An 18,901-nucleotide genomic window follows, 5' to 3' on the forward strand; every position below is an offset into this window, starting at 1 on the left:
GTAAAAGTACGGCCTGAATGTTGGGTAAGACACCGCCTTGGGCGATCGTAACTCCGGACAGGAGTTTGTTCAATTCCTCGTCGTTTCTGATGGCCAGCTGCAGATGACGCGGTATAATACGTGTCTTCTTGTTGTCACGGGCAGCGTTTCCTGCCAATTCTAGAACTTCGGCGGCTAAGTACTCCATGACGGCGGCCAAATAGACGGGAGCTCCTGCACCGACGCGTTCCGCGTAATTTCCTTTTCTGAGAAGACGATGTATCCTACCCACCGGAAACTGGAGACCGGCACGGCTCGAACGGGATTTCGCTTTTCCCTTCACTTTACCTCCTTTACCGCGACCTGACATTTTAAGTTCGTTCGTTAGACACCACGAGAAGTAATAAAACTGACGGACGGGACTCGTCGATTGTAAAAGCTGGTAGCTGTGCTTCGAATTTATAGCCTCCGTGATAGGAGAATAGGACGTGACGATTGGTGGGAGCCCGTTTTCAGGTGGGGTTCTGGTGAACACACTACCTATCAGAAAGGTGGTGGTGCAAAGTTAACGCACGCACACGAGTCAGAGCAGTTCGCGAGTTTGTTGAATCGAATTGAATTGAAAAATGCCGCCGAAGACAAGTGGTAAGGCAGCCAAGAAGGCCGGGAAAGCTCAGAAGAACATTTCCAAGAGCGACAAAAAAAAGAAGCGCAGGAGGAAGGAGAGCTATGCCATCTACATCTACAAGGTGTTGAAACAAGTCCATCCCGACACCGGTATCTCTAGTAAGGCTATGAGCATAATGAACAGTTTCGTGAACGACATCTTCGAACGTATCGCCGCTGAAGCTTCCCGTCTGGCACACTACAACAAACGTTCGACGATCACCAGCAGAGAAATTCAAACTGCCGTGCGTCTGTTGTTGCCCGGTGAGTTGGCCAAGCACGCCGTCTCCGAAGGTACCAAAGCCGTCACCAAGTACACCAGTTCGAAATAGATGTTTTTCGTTTTCGACACATTTATAAACGGTTCTTTTCAGAACCACAAAAACTCTCGAACAAAAAAGAAAAAGACGTGAAACAGCGATTTTTAATTAACTTTTATTATGTCATTATTATTATTATTAGGTTTCATGCATTATCGGTATTTTGCACCCATGCCTATCCAACTTGTAGTTATGTGGTTATTGTATTCGAAATAATTTAGTTGATTGAGGTTATGTTATGAATAAATTTCTATTTTGCCAGAATACAACTCTTCGGAAGAAGAAATCAAATAAACAATCGTACATCTGCTGAACAACCTAGTTGATGGTTGATGGATTTGCATTACCCAGCATATAGCCTAAATGTTCATCTTTAGTGAAATTAAAATTACTTAGCTTTTTTAAGAAAGAAAAAATTAGAACGAATTCTCATCGAAAAAACCGCGATTCCTACAAATGATACAGATGGTTTTGTAGTCGCGTATGTTATTGAATACAATGAGCCGACATTTCCGACTCTTTGTTTCATCGAAAACGTTGTTGACATTAGCAAGGAACGTTAAGGATTCCCTGAAACAGACAATTTCACTGTTTTGGAATAGCAGTATGTGCAAATGAGAGGACAGAAGACTTTGAAAAAAGGAGTGAACAAAACTGTACTTTAGTACAGAATGTTATGTTTATTTTAATTTCAATTGTTCCTGTTTTAATGAGATTTTTTATGTTCCTAAATCATTTTCTATTTTTTTTTTCATTAGAGAAGAGTTATTGTCGAGTTATTATCTCTACCTAGCATAAAAATTAAAATACTTTGCAACATTACGTTATTATACATTGCATATCTGACATAAAATACTTGCAAAAATTACTTAGCTAATTAATATTACGCATGACAACTCACATTATTTACTTTGCAAAACATTATAGAATACATAACAGATAATTGTGACCCTGTGTATTGTTCATTGGAATTAAAATAAAAAAAACGTGATTTCGTCAATCGCCGTTATTTGCGACTTCAGGCAACTGTCGCTAAGAGCTATTTTTGTTTCTCCGTTCAATTTCCCGATAAAATCGTCGACTTAGTTATTAACTAAGTTCTTCAGTTAGGTGGTATCAACAATACCACAATAGCCATGTTGCCGGAGTTTTTTGATAAAAGACTTGCTAGTTGGAATACAGAAAATATTTACCAAACACCTATTCACGATAATAAACCGGGGCACTATTGTGGGTTTTCGGTTGGTTTTATATTATATTAGGTACTCACCCTTCGTAACGTGTCTCCACGAAAAAACGTCACTTTCACACTAACCACCTTTCGTTTTAACTCTCGCGACGATAACTGAAATGTTGACGCGCGCCGGACAGATTCACGGACATACAACCACCCACCCACCCCGCGCCCCGGTTTCCGTCTGGACTGGTTCTGTCGTCCGAGTGAGTGCCAAAAATTAGCGTTCGTCTATTAAATGATTGTCGGATGATGATTATTGACGGACACTTTTATCGCACCCGATCACACTTTAGTTACTACCTACGTTTAGTATCGACGACGCATCGTTTCGATTATTGAAATTCGAATTGAATTTTTTTTTTTTCTAGTTTTCGACGTAGATTCGCGTGACACAAATATTATGAGCCTTTTTGGATCGATTTCGTGTGCATCACGCCATTTCTACGGGCGAACGTGAATGTGTGATGTTGACGTGATGGAAGCAACGTTTAGGCAATCCGCATTACGTATTACTATCAATTATATTTTAAACGAATGAAAACTTCAATTCAGAAGTGTGATAATCCCGATCCATTCAAGTTTTGTTAATTTTAGATTAAAAATGCGTGAGTATTGTACTATTGCTAACGATGCCAAAACATCGCATATTCAATGTAAAAAGAACAAGAGCAACGGGCCATTAAGTTAATTTAAAAATAACTCGTACCGGATAAGTCGAATACGTATCCAGGGAAAATTTATTAATTTTAAAATTGACCGGCGGAAACAGGTTCTCGCCTCCCACCACTTTTGTGTAGCGGCCGCCAAATCAATTTTGTTTTTATATAATTGATTCAAAAAATTGAAATTCACGCATAGTTATCTGTGCCTGAAGTGGGTCATTTTCATTGCATTGTTAGTAAGATCGAAACCATAGAAACCATACAAAACGCATACGACTATTTCTGTTTTTCATTTCACGCACTGTTTTTTATTAGTTACCTAGCAACATGGTCACTGCATTGAAACTTCAGAGTTCCTTCAAAAATTTGAATTTTTAATTTCAATTTTTTGAATCAATGATTTAATATAAAAATAACTATTGTGGAAAACAGCAAAAAATAAAATAATACCACTAATTGGCGGCTGGTCAGGATAGACCTAACGTTCGAAATTTAGAAAAATATTTTTTTTATTTTAATACTGTTACTTTTCTAATGAAGTGCGAAATAAGTTGTGCCCCATAGCTATCTTTTTTATTTTTCACTACGACAATTACAAAGTGTTGATATTCACAACTTTTCGTGAGCACTTCGATAGAAATGAACAAGAACGCAGGAAAATTCCACACCGAATATTAATATTCTGTCTTGGCCCATGTTTACTTTTATCTACCGCAAAACAAAATGTTCGGATTTGTCAGGGGTATTCTGATTTAAAAAAAGAAGAACATTTGACGAATATTTTAAGTCTCAAACGTTTGGAAAATAATGCAACAACAATTCATAGACTACAAAAAAGCCTATGATTCAGTACCACATTCATGGTTAATTAAAATTCTTAAAATTTATAAAATTAATATTAAATTAAATCACCTTCTTTATATGGATGACATAAAACTTAACAATAACTGAAAATCAATCAATATGTCGTGGTCATTACGAAAATTTAGAATATATAACTAAAGAAGGAGAAATCATTAAAAATTTAAATAAAGGAGAATTTTATAAATATTTAGGTATTAATCAATCAAATCAAATTAAATCTATTCTTTTGGTGTTATAAAATGGTCCAAAACTAATTTAAAGAATATAAATATTCAAACTAGAGTTCTCTTTACAAAATTTTGTAAACATCACCCCAAATCTGCTGTTGAAAGATTTAATTTACCACGCGAAAATGGTGGTAGGGGTTTTTCAAATCTAGAAATTCTACAACACAATCAAATTGCTTCACTAAAAAATTATTTTCTCAATAGAGCTCGTGATATGACACTATAGCAAATATAAAACAAAAGTCTTTACATGGGAGATATTTTAAAGAGCTGAGGGTTTTATATTTGCAATACAAGATCTTGCACCGTTTTGGCTCACAGCGAATATAAAAAACGTCATGATATATTCGCAAAAATTATACACATGAATTTAGCAGTTAAATTCAATTTATTAAAGGATACACAACCACATTACATTTATAAACCAGAAAGTTGTTTAGAAAATGACAATTACAAATTATATTTTGATCGCACAGTTTTAACTGACATTCACATTCAGCATAACAGACCAGACATTATTATTTTAAATAAACAACAAAAGCAAGCATATCTTTTAGATATAGCTGTTCCAAATTCACACAATATAACACAGACATATAATACAAAAATTAATAAATATATTATTATAATTTCAGCAACAGGAATAGTACCGCAATCTCTTTTTAAAAATTTAAAAATTTTGGACTTAGAGAACACATAAAACACAAAAAAGTCAAAATGTGGAGGCGAGACGCCGGTAATTATGTTGATAAGCACTGCACTACTGCCGCCGGGTGGAGGTGGGATACGAAAAGAAGATGCTCTCACTGCTCTCACTCACAATAAGTTCGGAAAAACCGAATTTTATTATCGTATTTAATTGACGTCACAGTTACTTTGGCGAAACAGGAGCTCGCTTTTCGAAGGCATGATGAAAAAGACAGACGAATCAATTTGATATATAAAACCTAACAGGAACGGCTGGTCCATGAGGTCATTTGGGTAATGACCCCCTAAAAAATAAAGGTTTTACCCAACACCAGCCGCGACTGCAATGTACACAAGACTATGACTGCTACATATTATGTTATTTCAACCAAATCAGAAGTACAATAATTTTGAAAAGTAAGTGCAATGTATACTTCTAAATCTATCTAAATTTATTAATATGTAATTTTTTTCAAAACTATCGATCTTTCTTTGAAACATTTTCAATTCACAATTCACTGTTGGAAGCGCTGTACTTTTTAGTATAAATACGTATACGAAAAATTAAAATAATAGTTGAATTAACACATCGTTAAATGTTACGAGGAACATAGTTTTTTGGATTACACAGCAAAATCTTGGAATTTCAGTCCGATATTACTCCATTGAGTCTTTGGACTCACAAATAAATACCTCGAAAAGCCGACAAACATCTGTCTAGAACTTTTCTAGTAACCAGAGGGTATCGTAAACGACCCGTGTTTAGACCTCTTTCGTGAAAGTGACCGACCGCCGGCGCCGCTCGATTTCGTCATAAATCTCAGCCGTACCCCCCACGATAATTGACAAGTCTGTCATACAGCCCTACCATTTAAAACCTTTATTCTCTTCGTTTTAAAAATAGTTTCGCATGGTTTTTCTCTCTTCTCGTTTTACAATGGTCCAGTGACTAATAAATGAGTGTTGTGTTATGAGTTTGTTCGAGCTCAAAAAAACGTGGTTCGAAATTGTTTAACGTTTAACGAATGGTAAGTTATTCTAGTTTTTATGTTGGTCTTAACGTGTTAGGGGCCAAGAATACAACATTGTCTGTCCATTATAACATAGAACTGATATGTTGAATTCAGATCTCTAATTATTTAAAAACCAAAAAAATAAAGCAGCAGTCAAAGTGGCATGTACGCGTAACCTAATATATATTTTTTTTACATTAAAAGATCGCAGTCTTCCTCGTCGCACTTACGACATTTGCATATGTTATCTTTGTTAAACTCACGGAAGGAATATAATGAACCGGTCACCCGTCCAAGTGCTGACCGCTGCCCGCGTGGCTTACCTTCGGTGATCGAACGACAACCTTTACCGTTTGACGAGTTTTTATTCTGCAATTGTTTACAATTAATCGACAAAAAAAATTGTTTTCTTAATTATCTAGTACTTAAAGCTATGAATCTACATTATACGGGTCTGTGCATGTTTCCGAATACCTGCACGAAAAACAAATCGGTTCGGTGGTTGCTATGGATTTCAAAAAAAAACAAAAAGTGTTGGGGGGCAACGGCACGCGGTGTTCCCAAGCGGTCACCCATCCAAGTACTGACCGCGCCCGACGTTGCTTAACTTCGGTGATCGGACGAGAACCGGTGCTTTTCAACGTGGTATGGCCGTTGCCGTGGTGTTTAGGTGTGATCGTTGGTGTAAAATATATTGCTTTTAACATTCCGATGCACGAATATGAACATCAAAACGCGATGCGTTTCGTTTCCGTATGCACTTACCCTCTGACGACCGACGTCGGACCGAACTAACGGGAAATCCCACAACAACCACACGTCACGCTCTAACGACAAGAGAGACTACTAGACGGACTGGCGATCTCCCGCGTCGCACATTTTTCGACCGCCGGCGGCGGTGGAAAATCCAGAATTTCACCCCACCTACCGCGCTGCTTGCTCCGACGACGACGAGATTCCCACATTTGGATCGACCGAAATATGTAAGTAATATCAGGAAGTTCCGATTTTCGAGAGGAGACCTGTGTTTCTATTTACCTATCTATAATAATTATCGTTATAATCATCATATCATTATTATTATTATTAACATTATTATTTATTACCATTATTATTATTATTATTATTATTTATCGTCCCTCGGATTCGGCGATCTTCGAAAATCCAAGTTGGACCGTTAGACATTCGAACGCGGTGTGCGTGGCTGACGAGTTGTTATTTTTGGCGTTTTTTCTTCGATCTTCACCCCGACTTCGGACGACGCAGGTCGGACACGAAATTACGAAGAGAGAAAGACGGAAGAAAGGAAGAAAACCTGAAGATCCGTCGAAGAAAATATCGGAAAACTCGTAGGTGCGGCATCGGTCGGACGATGAAGACCGTCTCCTTTCGGATGATCCTCTCGACGGACTTTCGGCCGTCCCGAAGGGTCCGGACGGCAACGGGACCCGTCGTCGACTCGTCCCGTTTCAACTTCCGCCGAAAACGATCGACCTGAACGTCGGAGAGGCGGTTCGCGGCATCCTGTTGTCGGAATTGCCTCGGTTCGAACACCAGGTCCTTTCTGTGCTTCGACCGTTTCGGAAGCGTTTGGCGACGCGAAGATGTCGTAAAATCGAGAAGGTGGCGCGGTATTCCGGGAAGAGATGGACCAATATTTCGGCGAACGAAATATGGATTCCCGGAATCGACGCGTCTACCCCGCACCGCCGACGTAAACCGTCGGTCCCGAATCGAAACCGTGACGACCCGGATTTAGGGCTGGTGGTTGGAGGGGCGTGTACCTGATTCGAAACCCACCGACGTTCCGAGACGAACTTCGCTATCTCCAGGGAAACTTCGGAAACCGAGTTCGGCCAGCTTGATCACACGGTGGCGATGGTGATCGAGGAAAGAGGACGATGCCATCACGCGGGCAACGATTCCGAGGCCTGCAATTTCTTCGACGGCGGACGCGGTGCGCGTTCAGTCTTCCGTCCGCAGTGGCGACTATTTTATAAAGACTTAGAAAATTTTTTTGTTCAATTCTCGTTCACGAGGTGCTCGAAGTGTACGTGTGTGAGCAAGTGTTTTTTCAATAATTATTATTAACTTTTAACGTTTTAACGTGAAAGATGGCCGACGTCGAAAATCAAACAGCATCATCGGTCACCACCGGTTCCGCTGCCACCCCTCAATCCCACGCGAAGAAAGAGAAAAAAGCGAAAAATCCCAGGGCGAAACCGTCCCATCCTCCGACATCCGAGATGGTAAACAACGCCATCAAGGGACTCAAGGAACGCGGAGGATCGTCTCTTCAGGCCATCAAGAAGTTCGTCGCCGCAAATTACAAAGTCGACGCCGAAAAGGTCGCCCCTTTCATCAAGAAATATCTGAAAGGCGCCGTGGCGTCGGGATCTCTGGTTCAGACGAAAGGTAAGGGCGCGTCGGGTTCGTTCAAGCTCGCCTCGTCCACCTCCGGTGGTGCCAAAGTCGCCTCCGCCTCCGACAAGAGGAAACCCGCTTCGTCCGCCGCATCCAAGACGAAAAAATCATCCGCCAAACGTACCGCCGTCGCGACGACTTCCGACAAGGCTTCCTCGAAGACAGCCAAAAAACAAGCCTCCCCCAAAGCGAAGAAGACTGCTGCCGAAAAGAAGAGCGCCGTCGCTGCCTCCGCCGCCGCAGCGAAAGCCAAGAAATCGGCCGCCTCCTCGGCAGAAAAGAAAACTAGAGCCGCCCCGAAACCCCGATCGCCTTCCAAAGCGAAGAAATCTAACAAGGCTGGTCCGACTAAAAAACCCAAAGCACCCAAACCCAAGACAGCCAAAGCCATTCCTGTCAAGGTGAAAAAGGCCGCTTCGCCGAAGAGGAAAAAGTGAGAAACGTGGATGGATACTCGACTCATGTTCGTTCGGCTGTGCCTCGTTCCGACGTCATCATCGTACTACCGGCAACGGGGCACGCACAAATGGCCCTTTTCAGGGCCACACGATAATCTACGACGAAAAAAAGAAATAAAACTATCCTTACGGCGAAACCAAATAAAATAGATAGCATCAGCTGGCAGGTAGGTGATGACAGGATGCAATAAAATTTTACGAACGACCGCAACCCAACCCGAATCGAGAGGACCGACCGATTATTGACATTTTTATTTTATTCATTTCCGGTTGAAGGGCGATATATTTTTTTTTTTGCCTGTAAAGTTTGAGGTTCTGAAAAGAACCGATTTTTTTGTTATAAAATTCGTGTTTCGTGTTGTTCTTCCGAAACACGATGTGGAAAAATTTAAGCGCGTTCACCCCGAATACGTCTGGCAAGTTGGATGTCCTTTGGCATGATGGTTACACGTTTGGCGTGGATGGCGCACAAATTCGTGTCCTCGAACAGACCGACCAAGTAAGCTTCGCTCGCTTCCTGGAGGGCCATCACGGCGGAGCTTTGGAAGCGCAAATCGGTTTTGAAATCCTGAGCGATCTCCCTCACCAAACGTTGAAAGGGAAGCTTGCGGATGAGCAACTCGGTACTTTTCTGGTAACGACGGATCTCACGCAGAGCCACGGTACCAGGTCTGTAACGGTGGGGCTTCTTGACGCCGCCAGTGGCGGGAGCGCTTTTCCTGGCCGCTTTGGTAGCCAGTTGTTTCCTGGGGGCTTTTCCTCCGGTGGACTTGCGTGCGGTCTGCTTGGTCCTGGCCATTTCGAATGAAACGAATGAAAAACAAAACTGACAATTATTAAAATCGACTCTGACGATCGTTAGACGTGCACGCGTCGAAAGGTAAACGGGTACTAAAAATTCCGCCATATTAAATTGTACTTTTATACGTGAACAAAGTCAACGGCTGACTTCGTCGATTGGTCGATGGTGAACCGTTGAATCTATATAAGGCTCCGTTAGTTGAAATTTTGCGGTAGTTGACTTCCTAGGGACGAGGTGTGCAGGTATTTTGTGTCAGTTGAAATAATCTGAAAAGATGACCGGTCGCGGTAAAGGAGGCAAAGGATTGGGAAAAGGAGGAGCGAAGCGTCATCGCAAAGTCCTGCGTGACAACATCCAGGGCATCACGAAACCCGCTATCAGAAGATTGGCTCGTCGTGGCGGCGTGAAACGTATTTCCGGTTTGATCTACGAAGAAACTCGCGGAGTCCTGAAAGTGTTCTTGGAAAATGTCATCCGAGATGCCGTCACCTACACGGAACACGCCAAACGTAAAACCGTGACAGCGATGGACGTCGTCTACGCTTTGAAACGTCAAGGACGCACCCTCTACGGTTTCGGAGGTTAATTTCCTGGCGCTCTTCACCGTTCGAGAAAACCAGAATAAAATACGAAATACAAAATCGGTTCTTTTCAGAACCACAAAATAAAAATAAGAGGAAAAAAAAGAAACATGATGTTCTTTCGAGAAACAACGGACAATTATTACTAACTGACTACCTGATAAATGTACCAAGATCGTAAACACCCCTTGCTTTCCTTTTGGCATTGCAGTCGTAAATGATAATAATACAAAAAGAAAAGATGCATCGGTCATTTTACGAAAAAAAAAAGCTATAGTGGCCCTGAGAAGGGCCGATATTTTGAGTTTTCGCCACGGAGATGGATCGATCGTTCGTTTAAGGTTTCTTCTCGGTTTTTTTGGGTAAAAGTACGGCCTGAATGTTGGGTAAGACACCGCCTTGGGCGATCGTAACTCCGGACAGGAGTTTGTTCAATTCCTCGTCGTTTCTGATGGCCAGCTGCAGATGACGCGGTATAATACGTGTCTTCTTGTTGTCACGGGCAGCGTTTCCTGCCAATTCTAGAACTTCGGCGGCTAAGTACTCCATGACGGCGGCCAAATAGACGGGAGCTCCTGCACCGACGCGTTCCGCGTAATTTCCTTTTCTGAGAAGACGATGTATCCTACCCACCGGAAACTGGAGACCGGCACGGCTCGAACGGGATTTCGCTTTTCCCTTCACTTTACCTCCTTTACCGCGACCTGACATTTTAAGTTCGTTCGTTAGACACCACGAGAAGTAATAAAACTGACGGACGGGACTCGTCGATTGTAAAAGCTGGTAGCTGTGCTTCGAATTTATAGCCTCCGTGATAGGAGAATAGGACGTGACGATTGGTGGGAGCCCGTTTTCAGGTGGGGTTCTGGTGAACACACTACCTATCAGAAAGGTGGTGGTGCAAAGTTAACGCACGCACACGAGTCAGAGCAGTTCGCGAGTTTGTTGAATCGAATTGAATTGAAAAATGCCGCCGAAGACAAGTGGTAAGGCAGCCAAGAAGGCCGGGAAAGCTCAGAAGAACATTTCCAAGAGCGACAAAAAAAAGAAGCGCAGGAGGAAGGAGAGCTATGCCATCTACATCTACAAGGTGTTGAAACAAGTCCATCCCGACACCGGTATCTCTAGTAAGGCTATGAGCATAATGAACAGTTTCGTGAACGACATCTTCGAACGTATCGCCGCTGAAGCTTCCCGTCTGGCACACTACAACAAACGTTCGACGATCACCAGCAGAGAAATTCAAACTGCCGTGCGTCTGTTGTTGCCCGGTGAGTTGGCCAAGCACGCCGTCTCCGAAGGTACCAAAGCCGTCACCAAGTACACCAGTTCGAAATAGATGTTTTTCGTTTTCGACACATTTATAAACGGTTCTTTTCAGAACCACAAAAACTCTCGAACAAAAAAGAAAAAGACGTGAAACAGCGATTTTTAATTAACTTTTATTATGTCATTATTATTATTATTAGGTTTCATGCATTATCGGTATTTTGCACCCATGCCTATCCAACTTGTAGTTATGTGGTTATTGTATTCGAAATAATTTAGTTGATTGAGGTTATGTTATGAATAAATTTCTATTTTGCCAGAATACAACTCTTCGGAAGAAGAAATCAAATAAACAATCGTACATCTGCTGAACAACCTAGTTGATGGTTGATGGATTTGCATTACCCAGCATATAGCCTAAATGTTCATCTTTAGTGAAATTAAAATTACTTAGCTTTTTTAAGAAAGAAAAAATTAGAACGAATTCTCATCGAAAAAACCGCGATTCCTACAAATGATACAGATGGTTTTGTAGTCGCGTATGTTATTGAATACAATGAGCCGACATTTTTCCGACTCTTTGTTTCATCGAAAACGTTGTTGACATTAGCAAGGAACGTTAAGGATTCCCTGAAACAGACAATTTCACTGTTTTGGAATAGCAGTATGTGCAAATGAGAGGACAGAAGACTTTGAAAAAAGGAGTGAACAAAACTGTACTTTAGTACAGAATGTTATGTTTATTTTAATTTCAATTGTTCCTGTTTTAATGAGATTTTTTATGTTCCTAAATCATTTTCTATTTTTTTTTTCATTAGAGAAGAGTTATTGTCGAGTTATTATCTCTACCTAGCATAAAAATTAAAATACTTTGCAACATTACGTTATTATACATTGCATATCTGACATAAAATACTTGCAAAAATTACTTAGCTAATTAATATTACGCATGACAACTCACATTATTTACTTTGCAAAACATTATAGAATACATAACAGATAATTGTGACCCTGTGTATTGTTCATTGGAATTAAAATAAAAAAAACGTGATTTCGTCAATCGCCGTTATTTGCGACTTCAGGCAACTGTCGCTAAGAGCTATTTTTGTTTCTCCGTTCAATTTCCCGATAAAATCGTCGACTTAGTTATTAACTAAGTTCTTCAGTTAGGTGGTATCAACAATACCACAATAGCCATGTTGCCGGAGTTTTTTGATAAAAGACTTGCTAGTTGGAATACAGAAAATATTTACCAAACACCTATTCACGATAATAAACCGGGGCACTATTGTGGGTTTTCGGTTGGTTTTATATTATATTAGGTACTCACCCTTCGTAACGTGTCTCCACGAAAAAACGTCACTTTCACACTAACCACCTTTCGTTTTAACTCTCGCGACGATAACTGAAATGTTGACGCGCGCCGGACAGATTCACGGACATACAACCACCCACCCACCCCGCGCCCCGGTTTCCGTCTGGACTGGTTCTGTCGTCCGAGTGAGTGCCAAAAATTAGCGTTCGTCTATTAAATGATTGTCGGATGATGATTATTGACGGACACTTTTATCGCACCCGATCACACTTTAGTTACTACCTACGTTTAGTATCGACGACGCATCGTTTCGATTATTGAAATTCGAATTGAATTTTTTTTTTTTCTAGTTTTCGACGTAGATTCGCGTGACACAAATATTATGAGCCTTTTTGGATCGATTTCGTGTGCATCACGCCATTTCTACGGGCGAACGTGAATGTGTGATGTTGACGTGATGGAAGCAACGTTTAGGCAATCCGCATTACGTATTACTATCAATTATATTTTAAACGAATGAAAACTTCAATTCAGAAGTGTGATAATCCCGATCCATTCAAGTTTTGTTAATTTTAGATTAAAAATGCGTGAGTATTGTACTATTGCTAACGATGCCAAAACATCGCATATTCAATGTAAAAAGAACAAGAGCAACGGGCCATTAAGTTAATTTAAAAATAACTCGTACCGGATAAGTCGAATACGTATCCAGGGAAAATTTATTAATTTTAAAATTGACCGGCGGAAACAGGTTCTCGCCTCCCACCACTTTTGTGTAGCGGCCGCCAAATCAATTTTGTTTTTATATAATTGATTCAAAAAATTGAAATTCACGCATAGTTATCTGTGCCTGAAGTGGGTCATTTTCATTGCATTGTTAGTAAGATCGAAACCATAGAAACCATACAAAACGCATACGACTATTTCTGTTTTTCATTTCACGCACTGTTTTTTATTAGTTACCTAGCAACATGGTCACTGCATTGAAACTTCAGAGTTCCTTCAAAAATTTGAATTTTTAATTTCAATTTTTTGAATCAATGATTTAATATAAAAATAACTATTGTGGAAAACAGCAAAAAATAAAATAATACCACTAATTGGCGGCTGGTCAGGATAGACCTAACGTTCGAAATTTAGAAAAATATTTTTTTTATTTTAATACTGTTACTTTTCTAATGAAGTGCGAAATAAGTTGTGCCCCATAGCTATCTTTTTTATTTTTCACTACGACAATTACAAAGTGTTGATATTCACAACTTTTCGTGAGCACTTCGATAGAAATGAACAAGAACGCAGGAAAATTCCACACCGAATATTAATATTCTGTCTTGGCCCATGTTTACTTTTATCTACCGCAAAACAAAATGTTCGGATTTGTCAGGGGTATTCTGATTTAAAAAAAGAAGAACATTTGACGAATATTTTAAGTCTCAAACGTTTGGAAAATAATGCAACAACAATTCATAGACTACAAAAAAGCCTATGATTCAGTACCACATTCATGGTTAATTAAAATTCTTAAAATTTATAAAATTAATATTAAATTAAATCACCTTCTTTATATGGATGACATAAAACTTAACAATAACTGAAAATCAATCAATATGTCGTGGTCATTACGAAAATTTAGAATATATAACTAAAGAAGGAGAAATCATTAAAAATTTAAATAAAGGAGAATTTTATAAATATTTAGGTATTAATCAATCAAATCAAATTAAATCTATTCTTTTGGTGTTATAAAATGGTCCAAAACTAATTTAAAGAATATAAATATTCAAACTAGAGTTCTCTTTACAAAATTTTGTAAACATCACCCCAAATCTGCTGTTGAAAGATTTAATTTACCACGCGAAAATGGTGGTAGGGGTTTTTCAAATCTAGAAATTCTACAACACAATCAAATTGCTTCACTAAAAAATTATTTTCTCAATAGAGCTCGTGATATGACACTATAGCAAATATAAAACAAAAGTCTTTACATGGGAGATATTTTAAAGAGCTGAGGGTTTTATATTTGCAATACAAGATCTTGCACCGTTTTGGCTCACAGCGAATATAAAAAACGTCATGATATATTCGCAAAAATTATACACATGAATTTAGCAGTTAAATTCAATTTATTAAAGGATACACAACCACATTACATTTATAAACCAGAAAGTTGTTTAGAAAATGACAATTACAAATTATATTTTGATCGCACAGTTTTAACTGACATTCACATTCAGCATAACAGACCAGACATTATTATTTTAAATAAACAACAAAAGCAAGCATATCTTTTAGATATAGCTGTTCCAAATTCACACAATATAACACAGACATATAATACAAAAATTAATAAATATATTATTATAATTTCAGCAACAGGAATAGTACCGCAATCTCTTTTTAAAAATTTAAAAATTTTGGACTTAGAGAACACATAAAACACAAAAAAGTCAAAATGTGGAGGCGAGACGCCGGTAATTATGTTGATAAGCACTGCACTACTGCCGCCGGGTGGAGGTGGGATACGAAAAGAAGATGCTCTCACTGCTCTCACTCACAATAAGTTCGGAAAAACCGAATTTTATTATCGTATTTAATTGACGTCACAGTTACTTTGGCGAAACAGGAGCTCGCTTTTCGAAGGCATGATGAAAAAGACAGACGAATCAATTTGATATATAAAACCTAACAGGAACGGCTGGTCCATGAGGTCATTTGGGTAATGACCCCCTAAAAAATAAAGGTTTTACCCAACACCAGCCGCGACTGCAATGTACACAAGACTATGACTGCTACATATTATGTTATTTCAACCAAATCAGAAGTACAATAATTTTGAAAAGTAAGTGCAATGTATACTTCTAAATCTATCTAAATTTATTAATATGTAATTTTTTTCAAAACTATCGATCTTTCTTTGAAACATTTTCAATTCACAATTCACTGTTGGAAGCGCTGTACTTTTTAGTATAAATACGTATACGAAAAATTAAAATAATAGTTGAATTAACACATCGTTAAATGTTACGAGGAACATAGTTTTTTGGATTACACAGCAAAATCTTGGAATTTCAGTCCGATATTACTCCATTGAGTCTTTGGACTCACAAATAAATACCTCGAAAAGCCGACAAACATCTGTCTAGAACTTTTCTAGTAACCAGAGGGTATCGTAAACGACCCGTGTTTAGACCTCTTTCGTGAAAGTGACCGACCGCCGGCGCCGCTCGATTTCGTCATAAATCTCAGCCGTACCCCCCACGATAATTGACAAGTCTGTCATACAGCCCTACCATTTAAAACCTTTATTCTCTTCGTTTTAAAAATAGTTTCGCATGGTTTTTCTCTCTTCTCGTTTTACAATGGTCCAGTGACTAATAAATGAGTGTTGTGTTATGAGTTTGTTCGAGCTCAAAAAAACGTGGTTCGAAATTGTTTAACGTTTAACGAATGGTAAGTTATTCTAGTTTTTATGTTGGTCTTAACGTGTTAGGGGCCAAGAATACAACATTGTCTGTCCATTATAACATAGAACTGATATGTTGAATTCAGATCTCTAATTATTTAAAAACCAAAAAAATAAAGCAGCAGTCAAAGTGGCATGTACGCGTAACCTAATATATATTTTTTTTACATTAAAAGATCGCCGTCTTCCTCGTCGCACTTACGACATTTGCATATGTTATCTTTGTTAAACTCACGGAAGGAATATAATGAACCGGTCACCCGTCCAAGTGCTGACCGCTGCCCGCCTGGCTTACCTTCGGTGATCGAACGACAACCTTTACCGTTTGACGAGTTTTTATTCTGCAATTGTTTACAATTAATCGACAAAAAAAATTGTTTTCTTAATTATCTAGTACTTAAAGCTATGAATCTACATTATACGGGTCTGTGCATGTTTCCGAATACCTGCACGAAAAACAAATCGGTTCGGTGGTTGCTATGGATTTCAAAAAAAAACAAAAAGTGTTGGGGGGCAACGGCACGCGGTGTTCCCAAGCGGTCACCCATCCAAGTACTGACCGCGCCCGACGTTGCTTAACTTCGGTGATCGGACGAGAACCGGTGCTTTTCAACGTGGTATGGCCGTTGCCGTGGTGTTTAGGTGTGATCGTTGGTGTAAAATATATTGCTTTTAACATTCCGATGCACGAATATGAACATCAAAACGCGATGCGTTTCGTTTCCGTATGCACTTACCCTCTGACGACCGACGTCGGACCGAACTAACGGAAATCCCACAACAACCACCACGTCACGCTCTAACGACAAGAGAGACTACTAGACGGACTGGCGATCTCCCGCGTCGCACATTTTTCGACCGCCGGCGGCGGTGGAAAATCCAGAATTTCACCCCACCTACCGCGCTGCTTGCTCCGACGACGACGAGATTCCCACATTTGGATCGACCGAAATATGTAAGTAATATCAGGAAGTTCCGATTTTCGAGAGGAGACCTGTGTTTCTATTTACCTATCTATAATAATTATCGTTATAATCATCATATCATTATTATTATTATTAACATTATTATTTATTACCATTATTATTATTATTATTATTATTTATCGTCCCTCGGATTCGGCGATCTTCGAAAATCCAAGTTGGACCGTTAGACATTCGAACGCGGTGTGCGTGGCTGACGAGTTGTTATTTTTGGCGTTTTTTCTTCGATCTTCACCCCGACTTCGGACGACGCAGGTCGGACACGAAATTACGAAGAGAGAAAGACGGAAGAAAGGAAGAAAACCTGAAGATCCGTCGAAGAAAATATCGGAAAACTCGTAGGTGCGGCATCGGTCGGACGATGAAGACCGTCTCCTTTCGGATGATCCTCTCGACGGACTTTCGGCCGTCCCGAAGGGTCCGGACGGCAACGGGACCCGTCGTCGACTCGTCCCGTTTCAACTTCCGCCGAAAACGATCGACCTGAACGTCGGAGAGGCGGTTCGCGGCATCCTGTTGTCGGAATTGCCTCGGTTCGAACACCAGGTCCTTTCTGTGCTTCGACCGTTTCGGAAGCGTTTGGCGACGCGAAGATGTCGTAAAATCGAGAAGGTGGCGCGGTATTCCGGGAAGAGATGGACCAATATTTCGGCGAACGAAATATGGATTCCCGGAATCGACGCGTCTACCCCGCACCGCCGACGTAAACCGTCGGTCCCGAATCGAAACCGTGACGACCCGGATTTAGGGCTGGTGGTTGGAGGGGCGTGTACCTGATTCGAAACCCACCGACGTTCCGAGACGAACTTCGCTATCTCCAGGGAAACTTCGGAAACCGAGTTCGGCCAGCTTGATCACACGGTGGCGATGGTGATCGAGGAAAGAGGACGATGCCATCACGCGGGCAACGATTCCGAGGCCTGCAATTTCTTCGACGGCGGACGCGGTGCGCGTTCAGTCTTCCGTCCGCAGTGGCGACTATTTTATAAAGACTTAGAAAATTTTTTTGTTCAATTCTCGTTCACGAGGTGCTCGAAGTGTACGTGTGTGAGCAAGTGTTTTTTCAATAATTATTATTAACTTTTAACGTTTTAACGTGAAAGATGGCCGACGTCGAAAATCAAACAGCATCATCGGTCACCACCGGTTCCGCTGCCACCCCTCAATCCCACGCGAAGAAAGAGAAAAAAGCGAAAAATCCCAGGGCGAAACCGTCCCATCCTCCGACATCCGAGATGGTAAACAACGCCATCAAGGGACTCAAGGAACGCGGAGGATCGTCTCTTCAGGCCATCAAGAAGTTCGTCGCCGCAAATTACAAAGTCGACGCCGAAAAGGTCGCCCCTTTCATCAAGAAATATCTGAAAGGCGCCGTGGCGTCGGGATCTCTGGTTCAGACGAAAGGTAAGGGCGCGTCGGGTTCGTTCAAGCTCGCCTCGTCCACCTCCGGTGGTGCCAAAGTCGCCTCCGCCTCCGACAAGAGGAAACCCGCTTCGTCCGCCGCATCCAAGACGAAAAAATCATCCGCCAAACGTACCGCCGTCGCGACGACTTCCGACAAGGCTTCCTCGAAGACAGCCAAAAAACAAGCCTCCCCCAAAGCGAAGAAGACTGCTGCCGAAAAGAAGAGCGCCGTCGCTGCCTCCGCCGCCGCAGCGAAAGCCAAGAAATCGGCCGCCTCCTCGGCAGAAAAGAAAACTAGAGCCGCCCCGAAACCCCGATCGCCTTCCAAAGCGAAGAAATCTAACAAGGCTGGTCCGACTAAAAAACCCAAAGCACCCAAACCCAAGACAGCCAAAGCCATTCCTGTCAAGGTGAAAAAGGCCGCTTCGCCGAAGAGGAAAAAGTGAGAAACGTGGATGGATACTCGACTCATGTTCGTTCGGCTGTGCCTCGTTCCGACGTCATCATCGTACTACCGGCAACGGGGCACGCACAAATGGCCCTTTTC

The 18,901-nt window shown here is 40.9% G+C and overlaps 2 non-coding genes across 2 annotated transcripts; both read right to left on the bottom strand.

Annotated features, from left to right (window-relative positions):
* Positions 1–6,194: 6,194 nt before the first annotated feature.
* LOC138140911 (5S ribosomal RNA) lies at positions 6,195–6,314 on the bottom strand. The gene has a single exon (XR_011162821.1). It is a non-coding gene; the product is annotated as a 5S ribosomal RNA (ribosomal RNA).
* A 10,164-nt stretch (positions 6,315–16,478) lies between these two features.
* Positions 16,479–16,598, bottom strand: LOC138140912 (5S ribosomal RNA). The gene has a single exon (XR_011162823.1). It is a non-coding gene; the product is annotated as a 5S ribosomal RNA (ribosomal RNA).
* Positions 16,599–18,901: the final 2,303 nt, after the last annotated feature.

This window comes from Tenebrio molitor, unplaced genomic scaffold (assembly GCF_963966145.1).
Source record: "Tenebrio molitor unplaced genomic scaffold, icTenMoli1.1 SCAFFOLD_579, whole genome shotgun sequence".
NCBI lineage: Eukaryota > Metazoa > Arthropoda > Insecta > Coleoptera > Tenebrionidae > Tenebrio > Tenebrio molitor.